At 43.6% G+C, this 22834-nt stretch overlaps 1 long non-coding RNA gene across 1 annotated transcript; it reads left to right on the top strand.

Annotated features, from left to right (window-relative positions):
• The first annotated feature begins 3400 nt into the window (after positions 1-3400).
• Positions 3401-4540, top strand: LOC124687140. The gene is made up of 3 exons (XR_006998107.1): positions 3401-3499; positions 4142-4261; positions 4401-4540. It is a non-coding gene; the product is annotated as an uncharacterized LOC124687140 (long non-coding RNA).
• Positions 4541-22834: the final 18294 nt, after the last annotated feature.

Here is a 22834-nt window from a genome sequence, read left to right as displayed (position 1 = left end):
TTGAGGACGCGGTGGCCGCCGTCCTGGTCGAGGAAGATCACCTGGCCGCGCCCGTGGATGTCAACGACTGAGTTGTCGCCGAACTTCACCATACCGCCGACGCGCCGATCCAGGTTGGTGAAGCATTCCTCGATGCCGCTCATGTGGTTGCTGGCGCCCGTGTCAAGGAACCAGTGCGAGTCATGGTCGCTGTCGACACGGTTCAAGTGCGCCTCGGCCCGTTCCTCCACGAGCTCGACGTGAACGTACCCGTCGTCAACAGGAGCGGTGACCTCACACACGCGCGCCATGAGCATGTGTGGGTCATCATCGGCTCCGGCGTGCGCTCGCGCGAGATTCGCACGGCCTTGCTCATCACGCTTCTTCTTACGGCAATCACGAGCCCAGTGGCCCTTCTTGCCGCAGTACTTGCAGCGCTCACGATCGGTTTCGGCCGCGCCGCGTCCGCCGTTCACCTTCTGGACGCCGCCGCCCTTGTCAGGTCGTGGCGGGCCCTTTGCGGTGGGTGCGCCGCTGCCGGACGCGCCGCCGCCACTGAAGCGCGGCTGCTTGCGACGCTCCTCCCACTCCTCCTCGGTGAGGAGGAGCTTGTTTATGCCGCTCACGGCGTCGTCGACGTCGTAGCCTTCCTCCGCGATCATGAGACGTCCGCAGAGATCCTCGATCGACAGCTGTTTCAAATCAACAGTTTGTTCGATTGCCATGGCCATTGGCCTAAACTTACCAGGGACGACGCGCAGAAACTTCAGGACCGCCTTGTACTCGTCCACAGGATCTCCGAGGAGCTCGAGGTCGCTGAGGATGTTCGTGAGGCGGATGGAGAAGTCCTCGATCGACTCACCGGAGTGGAACGCGAGGTTCTCATACTCACGGTGCCGATTTTGCGCCTTCGCCTCGCGGATCCGTTCGCACCCCAGACGCATGGTCTTAAGGGTCTCCCACGCCGCTTGGGCGTTGTCCTTCGCCGCCAGGGTCCGCACCAGTTCCGGTGGGACGGCGCGGAGGAGTGCGGCGAGTGCGGATCGATCGTCGCTCCCCTCGTCCGGGCCGAGCTCGATCGCATCCCACAGGTGTGCCTCCTGCAACTGGATGCGCATCACAGTTGCCCACTCTGCGTAGTTGGACCGCGTGAGGATCGGGTATTGGGCAGAGCCTGTGCTCTCCCTCACGACGCGCTCACGGATCACCATCTCGCCGCCGCCACGCCTCACAAGGCTGCGGCCACGCTGGCGAGCAGGGGACACCGAGGTCTGCTTGGGCGGCGACTGTACGCCTCCCGCTGCGGCAGCCTGTGTGCCGTCCCCCTTCTCCTTCCCAGGTGCCTTCGACATCGCTCTGATACCACGTGTTGCCTCTCAATCTCACTCGCGAGCTCAAGACCAAACAATGGGGATGATCACAGAGAAAAACGAACGCAGAGAATTTTTGGTGCGGGTGCAACTGTCCGCTTTTCTGTTTCTTCTTCACCTTTTATTCAGCTCGCAAGGAGCGATCGTGGTGGCCAAGTCCACTTACCAGGTCGTGCCATCCCACGTCCAGGAACTGGTCCACGATGAGCTACAAACTAGGATCAAGCCGCCTAGCACGGAATCAATCCGTTTACAGAAACAACTGAAGGGAAAAAACTGCTAAGTGTCTAACTGGCGAAACTGAAAGTAAAACTCCCTAACAGCTAGATGCAGGGTTTATTCCAACAGACTTGAGGCAGTCGTCCTGTTCTCTAAGCATGCTTGCAAATGCACAAAACATGCATTAGGTAGCGAGTTGTAGATGCATATACCCACAGTCTGATCTCCCAAGAAAACATGGCGGCAGCTCAATGTAGCCCAGCGATCTGGAGGCGTTTTTCTCGCTTTCTCTGTTTCGGAAAAAAGAGGTCCGGGGCTGTTTTTCAAATACTTCGAAAATACTACAGTTTAAAGGATACTGAAGTATTATTAACACAGTTTTTTGTGATTTTATTCATAAAGATTGTTGATAGCTTTGTATTTTAGCAAATGTTGGACGATCGCAGCACATAAAAAACAATTTCACCTAGTTCACATATGAAGTTTACTAATTTTTGTTTGGGAAAAATTGACTTCATAGATTGATTTCAGTTAAAACACATAAGCACAAGACTGTGAAGTTCGATTTTATTTAAAATGCAAGTCCGCTTGTCCAACTTAAGGAATTCTCCTTTTTATTTGTCATGAATTTTTGTTTTGTTGGGAAGTTCACCCCATATGTGCGTAAAGTTCCATCATTAGCAGGGCAAAAAGTTCAGAAGTGCAAATTTATAATTTCAAATATGAAACGCTGGAATCTGCAAATTTTTTATTTATCAACGCACTCGAGTACTAGTTCAGTAGGTAGTGAGATTATATTTAATGGAGGTGGGGAGAAGCAAGTGAGTTGCTTCTACTAAACGTGTACAAGTCTGGTTATTTACTACACCTTGTTAGCGATGTTTGACATTTTTCTTTGCAGATTTGTCTGTTGTTTCCTTGTTGATGCAACGAAATGCAAAACACAATATCGATTGGTTTTTTTTTCGTTATAGAATACTATTATTGAGAAGTTCATCGAAATTTTTCTGGAATCTCAATTTGTATATGTCAGGAGTTCCCTTTTTCTGTCCATAAAATTTCAGTTAATCCTCATCCTGAGAAAGTTCACTTTGACTGCAGTTTAAAGAAGTCCAACACAAGCTAGAGATAATTAGGGGCGGGGTAATCACGGGCTTGTTCTTTCATTGGCTTGATTTCCTTGTTCATAAATGAAGTGATAGCTTGTTCTTGTGTGTTTACTGCAGTTCATGATCTAAATAGTATTTTTGTGAAATATTCAGATCCTTGTAGTTCAGGTTATGGAGATGCTAAGCATTAAAAATTTAGAAGCAACTAATAGGCTTGATCCCCGTGATCTGTTTGGGTAGTAACAAATCATACATGTTAATCTAGAAAATGCATGGTTGCTTCTGGATGATGTATCTTTTGTGATTTTTGTGCCGATAAGATCTGTGGAATTTCTTCTTTGAAGTTCACATTACTTCATTAGTGTACTACACCTTTTTCACATGTGAAGTTTACTTTTTTTACATAAGATTTAACTATCATAACAGTGCCCACAAGAAGCATTGCCATGAGCTGGGAGTTGCGGTTGCAGGTCTTCCCGCGGTTGTCACTGCAAGTCATGTTCTTCATGTTCTTCATTATTTTTGGATGAAGCAGCCGATCACAAGTGCACAACAAAAAATAAAAGATGGAGAGATGAAGAGCTCACCTTTGTATATTTCGTGGAGTTCATTCTCATAATTCGTGAAGTTCACATCTCATCTACTCTAGTTAAAATATTCCTGCTAGATGGACTATTATTTTATTTCATTTTGACATTGTATAGCTCCATGTGCATAAATGCAGTTACGTTGGGAGTTCACTCGCGCATCCTCGACCGTCCAGCGGTCTTCTCGAGGGAGCCCAGCTTTCAGCCGCGCCCTTCGGCACATCAATTTGCTTCTGTAAGTAAAACCATATAGTATATAGAATATGATTTTGCCATGCTTTGACACACTGCATTTCGCTCTGTGCATGCACCGAATTGCCTGATTCACATTTAACATAGTATAAACTTTCTGCTTTTCCCACCCCCGATTACACTTGCAAGTTGCAAAGAGTGGTATTTTATTGAATGCTGCCCATAAGTCACCAATCCCAATCCCATTCCCGTAATTCCCATTTGTTTAGCTCTCGTGCTTTGTGGTCCTATTGCTTGCTATCTGTAAGCAACAAATCAATTAGGCAACACCATGCATGCAGGGTTGGATTAATTTTAATTATTTTGTGCTTGCTGGGTATTATCATGTTTTTTCTCTATACAAAACATAGAAGTCAATTTAATCATGTCTGAGAAGTTCAATATATCAGGCAAGTTCAATTTGTCTGCATAAAAATTTGCAACTTCTTGGAAGTTAACTTCTCTTTTCGGGGGGAATCCACTGCGTCAGTGGGAGGAGTCCGCTTCTAGCTAGTATGAAAAATAGTAATTAACATTATTATGAAATGCTTCCGGCTAGTATGAAAAATGGTAGTTTACATTATTATCAGGGCCAGTTCACTTTTCTATATTTGGGGAGTTCATTTAGTCTGTCTGACTATTACAGTTAAAAGCACACAGGCGGTCGGAACCTCCGAGGTGCGATCCATCACTTTGCGACATACATCAGCGGCTGGAGGAGGACCTACCTCTCCGTCGTATAGCCTTCTGTTAGCACCGAGACCAGGTAGTTGAACTACCTCAACCTGAATTCAGACGATAGCAATGTGTAGTCAATCTGTGTCAGCCATGAAGTTCAGATAGCAATGAGTGTGATGGATGTTTTTACTTGCCTAAATACTACTACTGTAAATACCATTGTGCAGAATCTAGTGTTGTCGCTTGCCTGACATAAGATTGCGCGGCTCAACTACAACTCGGTATCGAGCGGAGCAAGGCAGCAAGCAGCAGACATCAACTTCCGGACGTCAATCCAGTGGCAGGTGGAGCAGCTGCTGCCGTACGTAGCTAATCAGTGATGCTCCTTTTTTTTTATTGAATGAAGAAGCGTCTCACGAGAGTAGCTTTCAACTTGATGCCCCCTTTTTTTTTTGAATGAAGCAGATCCTCTCACGGGAGTAGCTTTCAACTTGTATGTTGCTGCTTCTAAACTGCTCCAGCTTGGCTACTTTTTTCTTGTAGTTTTGTGTCTTTACCAGCTACGTTTGTACTATTGCAGCCAAAAAATGATTTTTGTGCAGTGCACATAACAGATTAAATATTAGAATATGTAAAGTAAAGTACTAGGCAATTTGAACGTGCTTGATGTTCAATGGGAAACTTACTTTTTGTGGGCATTCACTTTGGCAATGGTGGGAAGTTCACTTTGCACCATCCGGATGTTCACTTCAAAATATGTCAGAAAATTCACCTCGCACAAGCCAGAAGTTTATCTATTCTAGGACTTCAGTTTGACCACCACGGAATTTCTCACCTCCCACCTCCCGCCCGCGCGTCGCCTCCCACCTCCCGCCCGCGCGTCGCATCCCACCTCCCGCCTGTGCGCCACGCCCACCACCTGCCGCGTGCCCCGGCTACCGTCGCCACACCACCTGCCGTGCCCCCCGGCGACCGCCGTCCCCACCACCTGTCGCGCGCCCAGGCCGCCGCCGCCCCACTCCGCCTGCCGCGCGCCCCGGCGACCTCCGCCACACCACCTGCCGCGCGCACGACCTCCACCGCCCCACCACCTGCCACGCGCACAACCCCCGCTGTCCCCACCAACTGTCGAAGGCGCCACTGTCGCCCCAGGGAGTCGACCTCCCGCCTCATGCGCCTAGCTCCTCCGGCGGCGCCCCAACCAGATCGAGTTCTGCAGATGTGAAAATTCAAAAAAATCTCTAGAGTACAAAAAAATCAGGAAGTTCACATCTACAAGACTCGGTAGTTCACATCTACAGAATTTGGATGTTCACACACACGAAATTTCTAAGTTTAGAAAATTCTCCAGATTTCAAAAAATCAGGAAATTCACATCTGCAAAACTTGGAAGTTCACACTCGCAAAAATTCAGAAGTTCGGAAATTTTATCTAGAGTTTAAAAAATGGCAAGTTCACATCCGCCAGAATTTAGAAGTTCACTTTCGCAGATTGGTGAAGTTCACTTTTGCCGAATTCAGAAGTTCAGAAGGCTGCTGCATCACTAAACATGAAAAATCGGAAGTTCACTTCGAACACAATAGAAGTTCACATTATTTTTGGAAGTTCACTTTGAACAAAAGACAAACACAACTCGGAAGTTCAATTCGAACATGTGGAAGTTCGAAAATATTTTCAGAAGTTCACTTGCCACCATCGGGAAGTTCACTTACCTCCGTATGAAATTTCACTCCCCGTATAGAAGTTCATATTTGAAATGGAAGTTCACTCCTTACAATGTTGAGGTCCGTCTGGAAGTTCAGATGCAGATAAGGAGAAGTTCATATCTGTATCCAGAAAAGTGCAGATGCGACGGAAGTTCGCTATATTTTCTGAAGTTCACTTCAAACTAGACTAAAGTTTCGGAAGTTCGCCCTTTACAATATTGAAGTCCGTCGGGAAGTTCAGACTCAGGGGAGAAGAAGTTCACATCCACAGAAGTTCGCTATAATTCTATTACATGCCTGAAAATTTTATACCGCGATTGGAAGTTCACTAACAGATATAAGGAAGTTCACTTCTATATTCGAGCACCTCATGCACTCTATTTTTCTGGACGTAAATCATACGCATAGAATCGTCCGTACAACCACCGATTGCGCAAATCGACCAACTCAACGTACAATTAGCACTAATATAACTCTACTAATACTCCAACATATCGCAATGCCACACCTAATCAATCTAGATGAGCCAATTTCGAAATGTTCTTGTGTCGGCGTTATCTTCACTTTTATGTATTTCGAAATTAAACTAAAACCATTTAGAATTTGGAAAAACATTCAACATGAAAAATATTCGCCTAATCAATATCTTTTCAACGCAATATCATTTGGAACATTCCGATAAGTGGTTCGGAAATAAGCCCCAAAAACAGTTCGAAAAACCGAGAAGTTCGAAAAACATAATCACGTATTTTCAAATCTGCTCTTAAACTATAAAGAATTTAGAAAAGTGTTCTTCATGAAAAAGGTGCGCCTAGTCAGCACCTTTCCAACGGCATATCATACGCATCATTCCGATAAACGATTTGAAAACTGGAACCCCAAAACTTTACAAAAATAGAGAAATCCGCAAAAACGTTATTTTGTATATTTCAAATTAGTTTTAATCAATAAATAATTTGGAAAAACAATGAACACGAAAAAGTTGCCAAATTTCCGTGCGAATCCAACGGTATATTATACGCATCAATCCAATAAGCGGTTTGAAAACCATCATCAAAATACTGTCCGCACGAACATGCAATTCTGGTATTCCATCGAAAAGTTCACTAGGAAACACCCGGAAGTTCAGAAAGGTTTCGAGAATAGTTATTCTCGAACCGGTTCGAGAATAGTTATATATATATATATATATATATATATATATATATATATATATATATATATATATATATATATATAGGTAAATTAACTGGTGCTCCTAGGTGCCCGGCACCATACATAGATACGCGTATTTTTGCTTTGTAGTACACATACCTGAGGCTATATATATATATATATAGAACCCAACTATTCTCGAACCCCCCATAAGAGGGGTTCTAGAATAGCTATTCTCGAACCCCCTATTCCCGCTTACCTTCTTATCCCGACCGAAACCCACCCGAACGAACCGACCGACGCAGCCCAAAAACTACCTAGCCGCACCCCGCAGGCACTCCCGCAGAACTTCCTGCCTTATCCACCACCACGCCCGCCTCCCCCATGGCTGCCTTCCCCGCCTCCGGCTTCCTGCCCCAGCCGGCCACCCACCTAACGCGCCGCCGCAGGCCATCCCATAGACGGCGAGACGCCCAACCTCCCTTCCCAACGGCGCGGCCACAGCCTCCATCCTCCACCTCGACGGCCCCGCCTCCCCCACCCTTCCGGCCTTCCCTCGTCCCACAACCACCCGACCGCACCCCATGCCCACCTCCCGCGCCGCCTTCTTCCCCGTCGACGGTAAGGCAGCGCCGCCCCGGCCTCCAATCCCACCGCCAACCCGGCCGCCAATCCCACGCGCCGGCCGCCGAGGTTGGAGATCAAGAGGAGGAGGTGGAGCAAGGGAAATTTCCGTAGACTTCGCCGACCGGAAGGAGAGAGAGAGGAGAGAGGAGCCTTCGTCGACCCCCGCCGCTGCCGCCGCCGCCATCAAGGTTTGTGCGCTGCTCCTCCGATCCCTTTCCCCCATTTTCTCTAGCTTCTGTGGGGAATCTGCCGCACCACCGGGCGCCGGCGACGATTCGATGTCTGGGGATCTCTCTCCCCCCACCCCCTCGCCCGCTCCGGCGGTTGATTTGGTGCTGGTGAACCGGCTAGGGTTGGTAGGGGTCGGTGTCTGCGGAGGGATTCTATCGGGCGGGCACCCCAAACTGCAGCCGGACGAGGTAGAGTTGTCGTGTGAAAGTTCATTGTGAGAGTTCACTGTGAGAGAGTTTTGAAATTCAGAGAGTTAGAGTTGTGAAGTTCAGAGAGAAAACAAGCCTATGTTTAGAGAAAAATGGATCAACAGATTTTGCATTAGTAAAATCTTAAGCTTTAAGTTGGATTACACCTGCATCACATTCAGAAGTTCACAAACTTTTGTTATGATTTCTGCAATTTGGTTCCCGCTGTGTGAAGTTCTCTGTTGGTTGTTTGAAGTCTAGGGAGTCAAACAGAAAACAAGCCTATGTAAAAAATTAGAGCTGGTAACTTACCATTTAATTGTGGTGGAGTTTGGTTTGTTCCACAATTGTCTATTTCACTTTCTGTACAATGGTTGTGAACTTTCATATCTGAAGTTCACTTCTTTTTCTCCTGTAGTTTGCGAGTGCGGAGTCACGCTCATGCCGCTCCTGACTCGTACACATGCCATCCGGAAGATAAAAGCACAGATGGTTGTGCGGGAGTTTAAGAGTAGAGGCGGATGTGGAATCGAGGCCTAGAACGCGGTCCTCACAGAGTTCATAAGTTTGATCATTTTTCTAAGGAAGCACACCAAAATTTCTTCGGGAAGCTCACTTGGTTCTTGCATTAAGTTCTGTTTTTAATACAAAGTGTGCTGCTTGTGAATCAATATTATTATCCAGGAAGTTCAGTACAAAAAATAACGGGTATGCTTTTTTTCAACAAAAAGTTCACTGTGTTACAACAGGGATTATACATTATAGTTAGGAACGTTCACTTTTCCCCATCTAGAAGTTCATTAATTCTTAACATTGAATAGATGGTGCTCGTCCGGTTGAATACTAGAAAAAGCAAATAGCGCATTTCGATTTCTGGAAGAGGTAGTTAAAACCTACACATTTTCTGATCTACTCTTGTCACTACAGTGCTAAATACTAATTACAGAGAAGTGTAGCTGTAGTATTCTTGTCACGTATCTTGACCCTATTTAGTTCAGTTAACATAGCCTTGTCCTATTCATGCGGCAGATGGCAGCAACGCCTCCCGTTCTGGGCTCCAGCGCTCACCGGCGTGAGCTTCCGGGCGCCGCCAGAGTTGACTCCCTCCACCATAGTGTGCAACACTAGGTAATTTTATGGTAATCTTTATTTGTACAACTATGTATGCATTTCATTGGTAACACGATATGTTTTTGTATACACCAATGATCATAAATATTTGATGTGACTTTATCGTGAAATTAGTTTATCATGGTATGTCGTTGTTTTTCTTGCTATTTTAGACAATGGCCTAGGTATCTTTTAGTTCCATAACTGATAAAATATTCAGGGTGTGGTAGTCCGCCGTGCAGTGCCGGGCAGTTCACGTGCGTTGGCCTGCGCTAGTTTTTGTCCAAGGTGTCAATGGTGGTGGGAGTTTGTGGTGCCAGCTGGGATCGCTCGGAACTGAACTGCCCAACCATCTGAGTATTGTTAGCGCATATTCATTTGACGGGATGCAAAGCAGTACAGCCGCCGGGTGCTCTTGCTCAAATGTCGTTAATCTGAACTGGTAAGCAATACAACCGTCGGGTGCTCATGGACCTATTGGCTTGAATATTGGTTTGCCTGCCCTTTTTTGCATGTCGATATGGATGTACTAGTAAGGAAATGCATCTGTATGGATGATGCATACATGGCTAGCTCTAGTAGTTCACTCTTAAAAGCTCCAGTAGTTACTTTGTATGAAAGAATGTTTATGTCATGTATGTATGTGTAGATGCATGTTGCTAGAAAAGAACAGAATTCACTTTGTCAGGGAGCAAGGTTCACTTCTATATTTTCTCAAAGTTAGATTCATTAGATAGCCTGATGTTAATTCACATTTTTAATCTGTGGAGTTCACTTTTGCGAATACGTGTAGCTCACTTCTCCAATTCGTGAAAGTTCACTTTGATTTATCAGAGAGTTCAAAACACACAACAAAAATTGCATTAAGAAAAATAGAAAAGATTGTACAGGTGCATAAATAACATTAGATGGTTCAGTAGCTATGCCAATATCCTAACTTATCGAGTTTGTTCATTTAGTCCGGTTCATTACCTATAGACGACCATTTTTTTATGCAAAATAACTGCTGCTAGTTCATGCATGTACTCCTGGCAGCGCCGCCATGAACTCCCGCTCTCCCACATAGCAGCAGCCGCCACGGGACAAGCTCCGCCACAGGAGTTCACATGCCCCGCCGCGGTAGTTCACGTTGCTCTGCGCAGCGGGCATGTGCAGTTCAATCTTCAGGTATGTTAACTGCGCATCTTCGATTGTCCGCTGCGCGATTTTGGGGAGTTTGCAGTGCAGTGCCATCTGTTCCTATTCTATTTTCAAGTCTGGTATTGATCCTTCTTTGTAAACAAATAATATAGCCATGCATGTGGTATTTTGAGAACTGATGAATGACCATTTTTGTTATCGTGCCACACCTCTTATCTGCCATTTTTACTATTTTTCAGTGCTAGCAACTGCTAATTAGAAGTACTTCTTGGTACAGATTGCAAGGTTGGATAAGTTGGTTTCAGAAAGAAAAGAAAAGGTCTTGGATGATAATCTCTGTGAGAAGCTTTGTAAAAGGATTTAAAGTGAGTGCTGAACTGCTAGGTTGTGAATTATGATGCGGCTTTATTAATTCTTAACTTAGCAGAGATCTACATCAATTGTAATTTTTGGGAGACTAATAGGGAGGATCGAAGTTTATTGTTTTCAAATGGTGATGCAAAAGTCACCTCTTATATCTGTCAAGCATACTTACATTGTGATAGTTTATAAGTGACACTTCTGATATTTGATCTCATTTTCTTGCTCCCTTGTGCAGTCGTTCTGCAGCTTGAACTGGACGTAGAGCACCAAAAGAGTTCACTGGGCATCCCTTGGAAGTTGGTTGTGCGCGGACAGGAAGTCAACCAGCACATACCCTAGCAGTCCTGTGCGCGCGGCCGGGGATTAAAACTGTAACTTGAAGAAGCGCTACTGTGTCACTGTGGCTCAAATGGTCGCATCATTCATCTTGTCACCGTAGCTCCATGATCGCATGCCGTTGAGAGGTTGTGTAGCATTTTTCCTCCGTGAAGTGCTACGTGTCTAACAGTTCACTTTTGCCTTCTGTTGTGATTACTTGTAATAATTTGGGGAAATGAAAAACATATACTTGTGTTGATGTGTGATAGAAAATAATAAGAAGTTCATTTTTATTTACGCTGAAAGTTCAATTTTGTTTTACGGAAGTTAGTGCCATATGTGTTGGCAATTTTAGTTAAAAGTGCACAAAAAAAAGAATCAGAATTGCACCGTGCAAGATGAGAAGTCCTCTTAAATTAACCGAATAGTTCAATTCCACTCACCTTTTATTCTTGGCAAAAGTTCACTTTTTTTATCTTGAAAGTTCACTCTTATTTGCATAGTATCAGTTAAAAGTAAGTTCTAAGGTGCACTTCACCTTTTTTGTATGAGAAGTTCACTTTACATCGAGCAACGATAGTTCATTTATTCTTGGCAAAAGAGTTCAATTCATCCACGAGGAACAATAGGTAATATTTTTTGTGTCGTGAAGTTTGATTTTGTTTATTTCCACTCGACAAATCATTTGAATTTGCTGAATAAAGCAATTGAAAGATCTCTCACTCAAAAAACATATAACAAAAGTTGGAATAAGAAATTTGAAGTTCACTTGCAAAAAAAACAACAGTTCGCTTAAATCTAGAAACAATAGTGCAAAAAATTAAGAAGTCCGAAAAACAGATTCACGTAGTTTGAAATCTGCTCTTAGACCATACATAATTTGGAAAACCATTTAACATAAAAAAGTTGCGCAATTTGCATACCTTTCTAACGGTATATCATATGCACCAATCGGACAAACAATTTAAAAGTTAGACTGAAAAAACTGCATAGAAATGCAGAAATCCGCGAAAATATGGTTTTGTATATTTAAAATTACTTTTAAACAAGCATGTAATTTGGAAAAACATTGATGACAAAAAAGTTGTGGGATTTCTGTATCTTTCCAACGGTATATCATATGCATCATTTCGATAAGTGGTTCGTAAATCAACCTCAAAACAATGTCCGCCGAAACATGAAATTTTGGTGTTCCGCTGAGAAGTTCACTTGGATAGAAGGGGAAGTTCACTTACCTCTGTATGGAAATTTACTCCCCGTATAGAAGTTATTTGAAAACGGAAGTTCACATCTGCAGAATTTGGATGTTTACATACACGAAATTTGTAAGTTTAGAAAATTCTCCAGCATTTCAAAAATCAGGAAATTCACATCCGCAAAACTTGGAACTTCACACTCGCAAAAAATTCAGAAGTTCATAAATTTTATCTAGAGTTTAAAAAATGGGAAGTTCACATCCGCTGTAATTTAGAAGTTCACTTTCGCAGATTGGTGAAGTTTACTTTCGCCGAATTGAGAAGTTCAGAAGGTGGCTGCATCACTAAGCATGAAAAATCGGAAGTTCACTTCGAACGCAATAGAAGTTCACATTTTTTTTGGAAGTTCACTTTGAACAAAAGACAAACATAACTCGGAAGTTCAATTCGAACATCTGGAAGTTCGTAAAATATTTTCAGAAGTTCACTTGCCACCATCAGGAAGTTCACTTACCTTCGTATGAAATTTCACTCCCCGTATAGTAGTTCATATATGAAATGGAAGTTCACTCCTTACAATGTTGAGGTCCGTCCGGAAGTTCGGATGCGGATAAGGGGAAGTTCAGATCCGTATCCGTAAAAGTGCAGATGCGACGGAAGTTCGCTATATTTTCTGAAGTTCACTTCAAACTAGACTAAAGTTTCGGAAGTTCGCCCTGTACAATATTGAAGTCCGTCGGGAAGTTCAGATCCAGGGGAGAAGAAGTTCACATCCACGAAATTCGCTATAATTTTAATACATGCCTGAAACTTTTATACCGCGATCGGAAGTTCACTAACAGATATAAGGAAGTTCACTTCTATATTCGAGCACCTCATACACTCTGTTTTTCTGGACGGAAATCATACGCATAGAAATCGTCCGTACAACCACCGATTGCGCAGATCGACCAACTCAACGTACAATTAGCACTAATATAGCTCTACTAATACTCCAACATATCGCAATGCCACACCTAATCAATCTAGATGAGCCAATTTTGAAATGTTCTTGTGTCGACGTTATCTTCACTTTTATGTATTTCTGAAATTAAACTAAAACCATTTAGAATTTGGAAAAACATTCAACATGAAAAAGATTCGCCTAATCAATATCTTTTCAACGCAATATCATTTGGAACATTCCGATAAGTGGTTCGGAAATAAGCCCCAAAAACAGTTCGAAAAACCGAGAAGTTCGAAAAATGTAATCACGTATTTTCAAATCTGCTCTTAAACTATAAAGAATTTAGAAAAGTGTTCTTCATGAAAAAGGTGCGCCTAGTCAGCACCTTTCCAACGGCATATCATACGCATCATTCCGATAAACGGTTTGAAAACTGGGACCCCAAAACTGTACATAAATAGAGAAATCTGCGAAAACGTCGTTTTGTATATTTCAAATTAGTTTTAATCAATACAGAATTTGGGAAAACAATGAACACGAAAAAGTTGCGAAATTTCCGTGCGAATCCAACGGTATATTATATGCATCAATCCGATAAGCGGTTTGAAAATCATCATGAAAATACTATCCGCACGAACATGCAATTCTGGTATTCCGTCGAGAAGTTCACTAGGTTAACACCCGGAAGTTCAGAAAGGGTTCGAGAATAGTTATTCTCGAACCGGTTCGAGAATAGCAGACCTATATATAACCAACTATTCTCGAACCCCCCATAAGAGGGGTTCTAGAATAGCTATTCTCGAACCCCCTATTCCCGCTTACCTTCTTATCCCGACTGAAACCCACCCGAACGAACCGACCGACGCAGCCCAAAAACTACCTAGCCGCACCCCGCAGGCACTCCCGCAGAACTTCCTGCCTTATCCACCACCACGCCCGCCTCCCCCATGGCTGCCTTCCCCGCCTCCGGCTTCCTGCCCCGGCCGGCCACCCACCTAGCGCGCCGCCGCAGGCCATCCCATAGACGGCGAGACGCCCAACCTCCCTTCCCAACGGCGCGGCCACAGCCTCCATCCTCCACCTCGACGGCCCCGCCTCCCCCACCCTTCCGGCCTTCCCTCGTCCCACAACCACCCGACCGCACCCCATGCCCACCTCCCGCGCCGCCTTCTTCCCCGTCGACGGTAAGGCAGCGCCGCCCCGGCCTCCAATCCCACCGCCAACCCGGCCGCCAATCCCACGCGCCGGCCGCCGAGGTTGGAGATCAAGAGGAGGAGGTGGAGCAAGGGAAATTTCCGTAGACTTCGCCGACCGGAAGGAGAGAGAGAGGAGAGAGGAGCCTTCGTCGACCCCCGCCGCCGCCGCCAGCAAGGTTTGTGCCCTGCTCCTCCGATCCCTTTCCCCCATTTTCTCTAGCTTCTGTGGGGAATCTGCCGCACCACCGGGCGCCGGCGACGATTCGAAGTCTGGGGATCTCTCTCCCCGCACCCCCTCGCCCGCTCCGGCGGTTGATTTGGTGCTGGTGAACCGGCTAGGGTTGGTAGGGGTCGGTGTCTGCGGAGGGATTCTGTCGGGCGGGCGCCCCAAACTGCAGCCGGACAAGGTAGAGTTGTCGTGTGAAAGTTCATTGTGAGAGTTCACTGTGAGAGAGTTTTGAAATTCAGAGAGTTACAGTTGTGAAGTTCAGAGAGAAAACAAGCCTATGTTTAGAGAAAAATGGGTCAACAGATTTTGCATCAGTAAAATCTTAAGCTTTAAGTTGGATTACACCTGCATCACATTCAGAAGTTCACAAACTTTTGTTATGATTTCTGCAATTTGGTTCCCGCTGTGTGAAGTTCTCTGTTGGTTGTTTGAAGTCTAGAGAGTCAAACAGAAAACAAGCCTATGTAAAAAATTAGAGCTGGTAACTTACCATTTAATTGTGGTGGAGTTTGGTTTGTTCCACAATTGTCTACTTCACTTTCTGTACAATGGTTGTGAACTTTCATATCTGAAGTTCACTTCTTTTTCTCCTGTAGTTTGCGAGTGCGGAGTCACGCTCATGCCGCTCCTGACTCGTACACATGCCATCCGGAAGATAAAAGCACAGATGGTTGTGCGGGAGTTTAAGAGTAGAGGCGGATGTGGAATCGAGGCCTAGAACACGGTCCTCACAGAGTTCATAAGTTTGATCATTTTTCTAAGGAAGCACACCAAAATTTCTTCGGGAAGCTCACTTGGTTCTTGCATTAAGTTCTGTTTTTAATACAAAGTGTGCTGCTTGTGAATCAATATTATTATCCAGGAAGTTCAGTACAAAAAATAACGGGTATGCTTTTTTTTCAACAAAAAGTTCACTGTGTTACAACAGGGATTATACATTATAGTTAGGAACGTTCACTTTTCCCCATCTAGAAGTTCATTAATTCTTAACATTGAATAGATGGTGCTCGTCCGGTTGAATACTAGAAAAAGCAAATAGCGCATTTCGATTTCTCGGAAGAGGTAGTTAAAACCTACACATTTTCTCGATCTACTCTTGTCACTACGGTGCTAAATTCTAATTACGGAGAAGTGTAGCTGTAGTATTCTTGTCACGTATCTTGACCCTATTTAGTTCAGCTTAACATAGCCTTGTCGTATTCATGCGGCGGATGGCAGCAACGCCTCCCGTTTCGGGCTCCGGCGCTCACCGGCGTGAGCTTCCGGGCGCCGCCAGAGTTGACTCCCTCCACCATAGTGTGCAACACTAGGTAATTTTATGGTAATCTTTATTTGTACAACTATGTATGCATTTCATTGGTAACACGATATGTTTTTGTATACACCAATGATCATAAATATTTGATGTGACTTTATCGTGAAATTAGTTTATCATGGTATGTCGTTGTTTTTCTTGCTATTTTAGACAATGGCCTAGGTATCTTTTAGTTCCATAACTGATAAAATATTCAGGGTGTGGTAGTCCGCCGTGCAGTGCCGGGCAGTTCACGTGCGTTGGCCTGCGCTAGTTTTTGTCCAAGGTGTCAATGGTGGTGGGAGTTTGTGGTGCCGACGGGACTGCTCGGAACCGAACCGCCCAACCATCCGAGTATTGTTAGCGCATATTCATTTGACGGGATGCAAAGCAAGTACAGCCGCCGGGTGCTCTTGCTCAAATGTCGTTAATCTGAACCGGTAAGCAATACAACCGTCGGGTGCTCATGGACCTATTGGCTTGAATATTGGTTTGCCTCGCTCTTTTTTGCATGTCGATATGGATGTACTAGTAAGGAAATGCATCTGTATGGATGATGCATACATGGCTAGCTCTAGTAGTTCACTCTTAAAAGCTCCAGTAGTTACTTTGTATGAAAGAATGTTTATGTTATGTATGTATGTGTAGATGCATGTTGCTAGAAAAGAACAGTAATTCACTTTGTCGGGGAGCAAGGTTCACTTCTATATTTTCTCAAAGTTAGATTCATTAGATAGCCTGATGTTAATTCACATTTTTAATCTGTGGAGTTCACTTTTGCGAATACGTGTAGCTCACTTCTCCAATTCGTGAAAGTTCACTTTGATTTATCAGAGAGTTCAAAACACACAACAAAAATTGCATTAAGAAAAATAGAAAAGATTGTACAGGTGCATAAATAACATTAGATGGTTCAGTAGCTATGCCAATATCCTAACTTATCGAGTTTGTTCATTTAGTCCTGTTCATTACCTATAGACGACCATTTTTTTATGCAAAATAACTGCTGCTAGTTCATGCATGTACTCCTGGCAGCGCCGCCATGAACTCCCGCTCTCCCACATAGCAGCAGCCGCCACGGGACAAGCTCCGCCACAGGAGTTCACATTCCCCACCGCGGTAGTTCACATTGCTCTGCGCAGCGGGCATGTGCAGTTCAATCTTCAGGTATGTTAACTGCGCATCTTCGATTGTCCGCTGCGCGATTTTGGGGAGTTTGCAGTGCAGTGCCATCTGTTCCTATTCTATTTTCAAGTCTGGTATTGATCCTTCTTTGTAAAAAAATAATATAGCCATGCATGTGGTATTTTGAGAACTGATGAATGACCATTTTTGTTATCGTGCCACACCTCTTATCTGCCATTTTTACTATTTTTCAGTGCTAGCAACTGCTAATTAGAAGTACTTCTTGGTACAGATTGCAAGGTTGGATAAGTTGGTTTCAGAAAGAAAAGAAAAGGTCTTGGATGATAATCTCTGTGAGAAGCTTTGTAAAAGGATTTAAAGTGAGTGCTGAACTGCTAGGTTGCGAATTATGATGCAGTTTTATTAATTCTTAACTTAGCAGTATCTACATCAATTGTAATTTTTGGGAGACTAATTGGGAGGATCGAAGTTTATTGTTTTCAAATGGTGATGCAAAAGTCACCTCTTATATCTGTCAAGCATACTTACATTGTGATAGTTTATAAGTGACACTTCTGATATTTGATCTCATTTTCTTGCTCCCTTGTGCAGTCGTTCTGCAGCTTGAACTGGACGTAGAGCACCAAAAGAGTTCACTAGGCATCCCTTGGAAGTTGGTTGTGCGCGGACAGGAAGTCAACCAGCACATACCCTAGCAGTCTTGTGCGCGCGGCCGGGGATTAAAACTGTAACTTGAAGAAGCGCTACTGTGTCACTGTGGCTCAAATGGTCGCATCATTCATCTTGTCACCGTAGCTCCATGATCGCATGCCGTTGAGAGGTTGTGCAGCATTTTTCCTCCGTGAAGTGCTACGTGTCTAACAGTTCACTTTTGCCTTCTGCTGTGATTACTTGTAATAATTTGGGGAAATGAATAACATATACTTGTGTTGATGTGTGATAGAAAATAATAAGAAGTTCATTTTTATTTACGCTGAAAGTTCAATTTTGCTTTACGGAAGTTAGTGCCATATGTGTTGGCAATTTTAGTTAAAAGTGCACCATAAAAAAGAATCAGAATTGCACCGTGCAAGATGAGAAGTCCTCTTAAATTAACCGAATAGTTCAATTCCACTCACCTTTTATTCTTGGCAAAAGTTCACTTTTTTCACTCTTATTTGCATAGTATCAGTTAAAAGTAAGTTCTAAGGTGCACTTCACCTTTTTTGTATGAGAAGTTCACTTTACATCGAGCAATGATAGTTCATTTATTCTTGGCAAAAGAGTTCAATTCATCCACGAGGAACAATAGGTAATATTTTTTGTGTCGTGAAGTTTGATTTTGTTTATTTCCACTCGACAAATCATTTGAATTTGCTGAATAAAGCAATTGAAAGATCTCTCACTCAAAAAACATATAAAAAAAGTTGGAATAAGAAATTTGAAGTTCACTTGCAAAAAAAACAACAAGTTCGCTTAAATCTAGAAACAATAGTGCAAAAAATTAAGAAGTCCGAAAAACAGATTCACGTAGTTTGAAATCTGCTCTTAGACCATACATAATTTGGAAAACCATTTAACATAAAAAAGTTGCGCAATTTGCATACCTTTCTAACGGTATATCATATGCACCAATCGGACAAACAATTTAAAAGTTAGACTGAAAAAACTGCATAGAAATGCAGAAATCCGCGAAAATATGGTTTTGTATATTTAAAATTACTTTTAAACAGTACAGAATTTGAAAAACCATTGAGGACAAAAAAGTTGTGGGATTTCTATATCTTTCCAACGGTATATCATATGCATCATTTCGATAAGTGGTTCGTAAATCAACCTCAAAACAATGTCCGCCGAAACATGAAATTATGGTGTTCCGCTGAGAAGTTCACTTGGATAGAAGGGGAAGTTCACTTACCTCTGTATGGAAATTTACTCCCCGTATAGAAGTTATTTGAAAACGGAAGTTCACATCTGCAGAATTTGGATGTTTACATACACGAAATTTGTAAGTTTAGAAAATTCTCCAGATTTCAAAAAATCAGGAAATTCACATCTGCAAAACTTGGAACTTCACACTCGCAAAAAATTCAGAAGTTCATAAATTTTATCTAGAGTTTAAAAAATGGGAAGTTCACATCTGCCAGAATTTAGAAGTTCACTTTCGCAGATTGGTGAAGTTTACTTTCGCCGAATTCAGAAGTTCAGAAGGTGGCTGCATCACTAAACATGAAAAATCGGAAGTTCACTTCGAACGCAATAGAAGTTCACATTTTTTTTGGAAGTTCACTTTGAACAAAAGACAAAGAAACACTCGAAAGTTCAATTCGAACATCTGGAAGTTCGTAAAATATTTTCAGAAGTTCACTTGCCACCATCAGGAAGTTCACTTACCTTCGTATGAAATTTCACTCCCCGTATAGTAGTTCATATATGAAATGGAAGTTCACTCCTTACAATGTTGAGGTCCGTCTGGAAGTTCAGATGCAGATAAGGGGAAGTTCAGATCTGTATCCAGAAAAGTGCAGATGCGACGAAAGTTCGCTATATTTTCTGAAGTTCATTTCAAACTAGACTAAAGTTTCGGAAGTTCGCCCTGTACAATATTGAAGTCCGTCGGGAAGTTCAGATCCAGGGGAGAAGAAGTTCACATCCGCAGAAATTCGCTATAATTTTAATACATGCCTGAAACTTTTATACCGCGATCGGAAGTTCACTAACAGATATAAGGAAGTTCACTTCTATATTCGAGCACCTCATAGACTCTGTTTTTCTGGACGGAAATCATACGCATAGAAATCGTCCGTACAACCACCGATTGCGCAAATCGACCAACTCAACGTACAATTAGCACTAATATAGCTCTACTAATACTCCAACATATCGCAATGCCACACCTAATCAATCTAGATGAGCCAATTTTGAAATGTTCTTGTGTCGGCGTTATCTTCACTTTTATGTATTTCTGAAATTAAACTAAAACCATTTAGAATTTGGAAAAACATTCAACATGAAAAAGATTCGCCTAATCAATATCTTTTCAACGCAATATCATTTGGAACCTTCCGATAAGTGGTTCGGAAATAAGCCCCAAAAACAGTTCGAAAAACCGAGAAGTTCGAAAAACGTAATCACGTATTTTCAAATCTGCTCTTAAACTATAAAGAATTTAGAAAAGTGTTCTTCATGGAAAAGGTGCGCCTAGTCAGCACCTTTCCAACGGCATATCATACGCATCATTCCGATAAACGGTTTGAAAACTGGGACCCCAAAACTGTACATAAATAGAGAAATCTGCGAAAATGTTGTTTTGTATATTTCAAATTAGTTTTAATCAATACAGAATTTGGGAAAACAATGAACACGAAAAAGTTGCGAAATTTCCGTGCGAATCCAACGGTATATTATATGCATCAATCCGATAAGCGGTTTGAAAATCATCATGAAAATACTATCCGCACGAACATGCAATTCTGGTATTCCGTCGAGAAGTTCACTAGGTTAACACCCGGAAGTTCAGAAAGGGTTCGAGAATAGTTATTCTCGAACCGGTTCGAGAATAGCAGACCTATATATATATTATTCTGAAACCAGTGCTCAAAATATTATTCTGAGCACCATTTTCCCCTTTATAGGAACGGTCCAGAGAAAAGAAAAGAAAAAGTCACCCAAACCAGTCGTCCCCAACCCCGACTACGCCTACCCTGCAACACCGCCGCCGGCCCTGGCCCCAAGCATGCCACCGGCGCGCCCCCAAGCGCGCCGCCTCCCTGTCCTCGTACCTCCCCCACCCCCTCCCGCGGTTGGCCTCCTCCACGCACTAGCCCCGCGCGCCGCCGCCGCTGGTCGCCCCACGACCTACGCACCGCCGTCTGGTTCATCCATGACCTCACCCCGACCCCCTTCATAATCCCCATGCGCCGGCCACACGCCGCCGTCATCCGCGCACCAGCAGCCCTAGGCGGCCATAGGACAGCCCGCATCCATGTACCTTCGCACCGTGGATCTCGTCTCTCCCTCGCCGGCAGTTGTCGCTGCCAGCCCACGGCCGCCTGTCGCTGCTCTCTCCCTGCCGCCGTTCCGCTTCTCCTCCCCCACCTCAGTTTCCTCCACGACTCTGGTTTCCTCCGCCACTGCCTATACTGCTCATCCACGACTGGCATGCCGTGCAGCCGCGGCTGAACTTTTTTCGATCCGGTGCCTGTACTTCGTCCACGCGACCATGCTGCTGGTGCTAGTGCTCCCGGCTGGTAATGCATCGAGCTGGAGGACACCATGCCCACCGCGCCCTGGCCTCCCCACGAGTCGCCTCTGAATTTCAATCCAGAATTCTCGGTACTTCCTCGCGACGGGCAGCAAGATGCAATTATGCCTGCTTTGTGGTCAGCTGGTGCAGTGTTTGTTGTTTCAAAATTGATTTTGGAAGCTCACGTGTTTTATCTAGTGCAGTAGAATTACTTGATGACGACAGTACAACTTAAAATAGTGTAGAAAAGCTGTTGTGGCCGGCCAAATTGTCTAGCGGGGAAGTTAAAGGAGTTCTCTAGCGGAGATCATGTGCTTGAGTTCAGCCTTTCAAGTTCTGATACTGGATCAAGTTCGTTTATCTTGAAGTGTAGATTCATTCTTGACCTCACATCATTGAAAGTGTTATGCATGTCCTTAGCTAATTATTTTAGTTATTAATTTTGATATCACAAAATCTCAGTACACAAGTCACAGTCGGTTGTTTTGTTACAACATTTCATCCCACCTGCTTTGATTGGGTAGCAACCGTGCTCATTTCCCATGGGGTCTGAGTAAAAAAAGAATGGGTTGTACATGTCAATCTCCTAATCAGGTAACAACCGGTCTCATTTCTATTGCATTTCATTATGTACTTAATCTGGATTTTGGAATCACATGTTTTATGAATAACATGGCAAAATAACTATCAGTATGTCAAATACAGATTGAGGATTATAATAATTTGTCAATTATGGGAGCCCTACCTTGGTTTATGTTCTTTCCTGGTATGAATAAATACCAGTTGACACGTACCTGAAGTTGAACAGAGTCACAAGCTGTGAGAATCGCTTTATGGTTGGGTTTGCAAATTTAATATGGTGTTGTCTACATGTGATAATCCTAGCTGAAACCAAGTGTATTGTCCTTTCATAATCTCGCCAGACAGATGCCATGCCCGCCGGCGGCATCGTCCACAAGACCAGCCTTGCGCCGATGTCGGAGGTCCCATGGCCTCCCGCGGCCGGTGCACGGCTGCTGCCGCTCCGCCGTGGCTAAACTTCTGCCGCCACGGAGGCTGTACTTATTTTGCCACAGGGATTGTACTTACAGAAAATAGGGTTAAAAATACGAACAAAAAATGAGTACTGTCCTCCCGTGTCGATTTGTTGCTATGCATGATCCTTTTTTTTGATATGGTTGCTCTGTGATCTGGTGTGAGCTGAACTGTTGATTTGTTGCTCTCCGATCGGGTGATTTTCCATGTCTATTCAAGTGTATATGTTTCCTTCCAGATTATAATGAATCTATCATGTACATTGGTTAAATATTAGTGAGCTGAACTGTTGAAGTACAACTCGTTATGCACAAATTCATTCTGAGAGAAGAAAACAATTTCGTTTTGTGAAGTGCAACCTTTTCATCGCGGGAAGTACAACTCTCATTCCTGAGAAACTAGTTAACATGTAATTTAATGAATTACATAGGTCAACATTGGAAATCAAAATTGATTGGTTTTGGGAAGTACATGGTTCGCCTTGTAGTGCAAACTAATAATAAAAATCATCCAATTTTTTTATCTTTCAAGAAGTATAATTAGAGATCCTAAGAAA

This window comes from Lolium rigidum, chromosome 2, assembly GCF_022539505.1.
Source record: "Lolium rigidum isolate FL_2022 chromosome 2, APGP_CSIRO_Lrig_0.1, whole genome shotgun sequence".
NCBI classification, from domain to species: Eukaryota; Viridiplantae; Streptophyta; class Magnoliopsida; order Poales; family Poaceae; genus Lolium; species Lolium rigidum.
The sequence above is the reverse complement of the archived record's forward strand: the minus strand, read 5'-3'. Positions and strand labels throughout refer to the sequence as shown.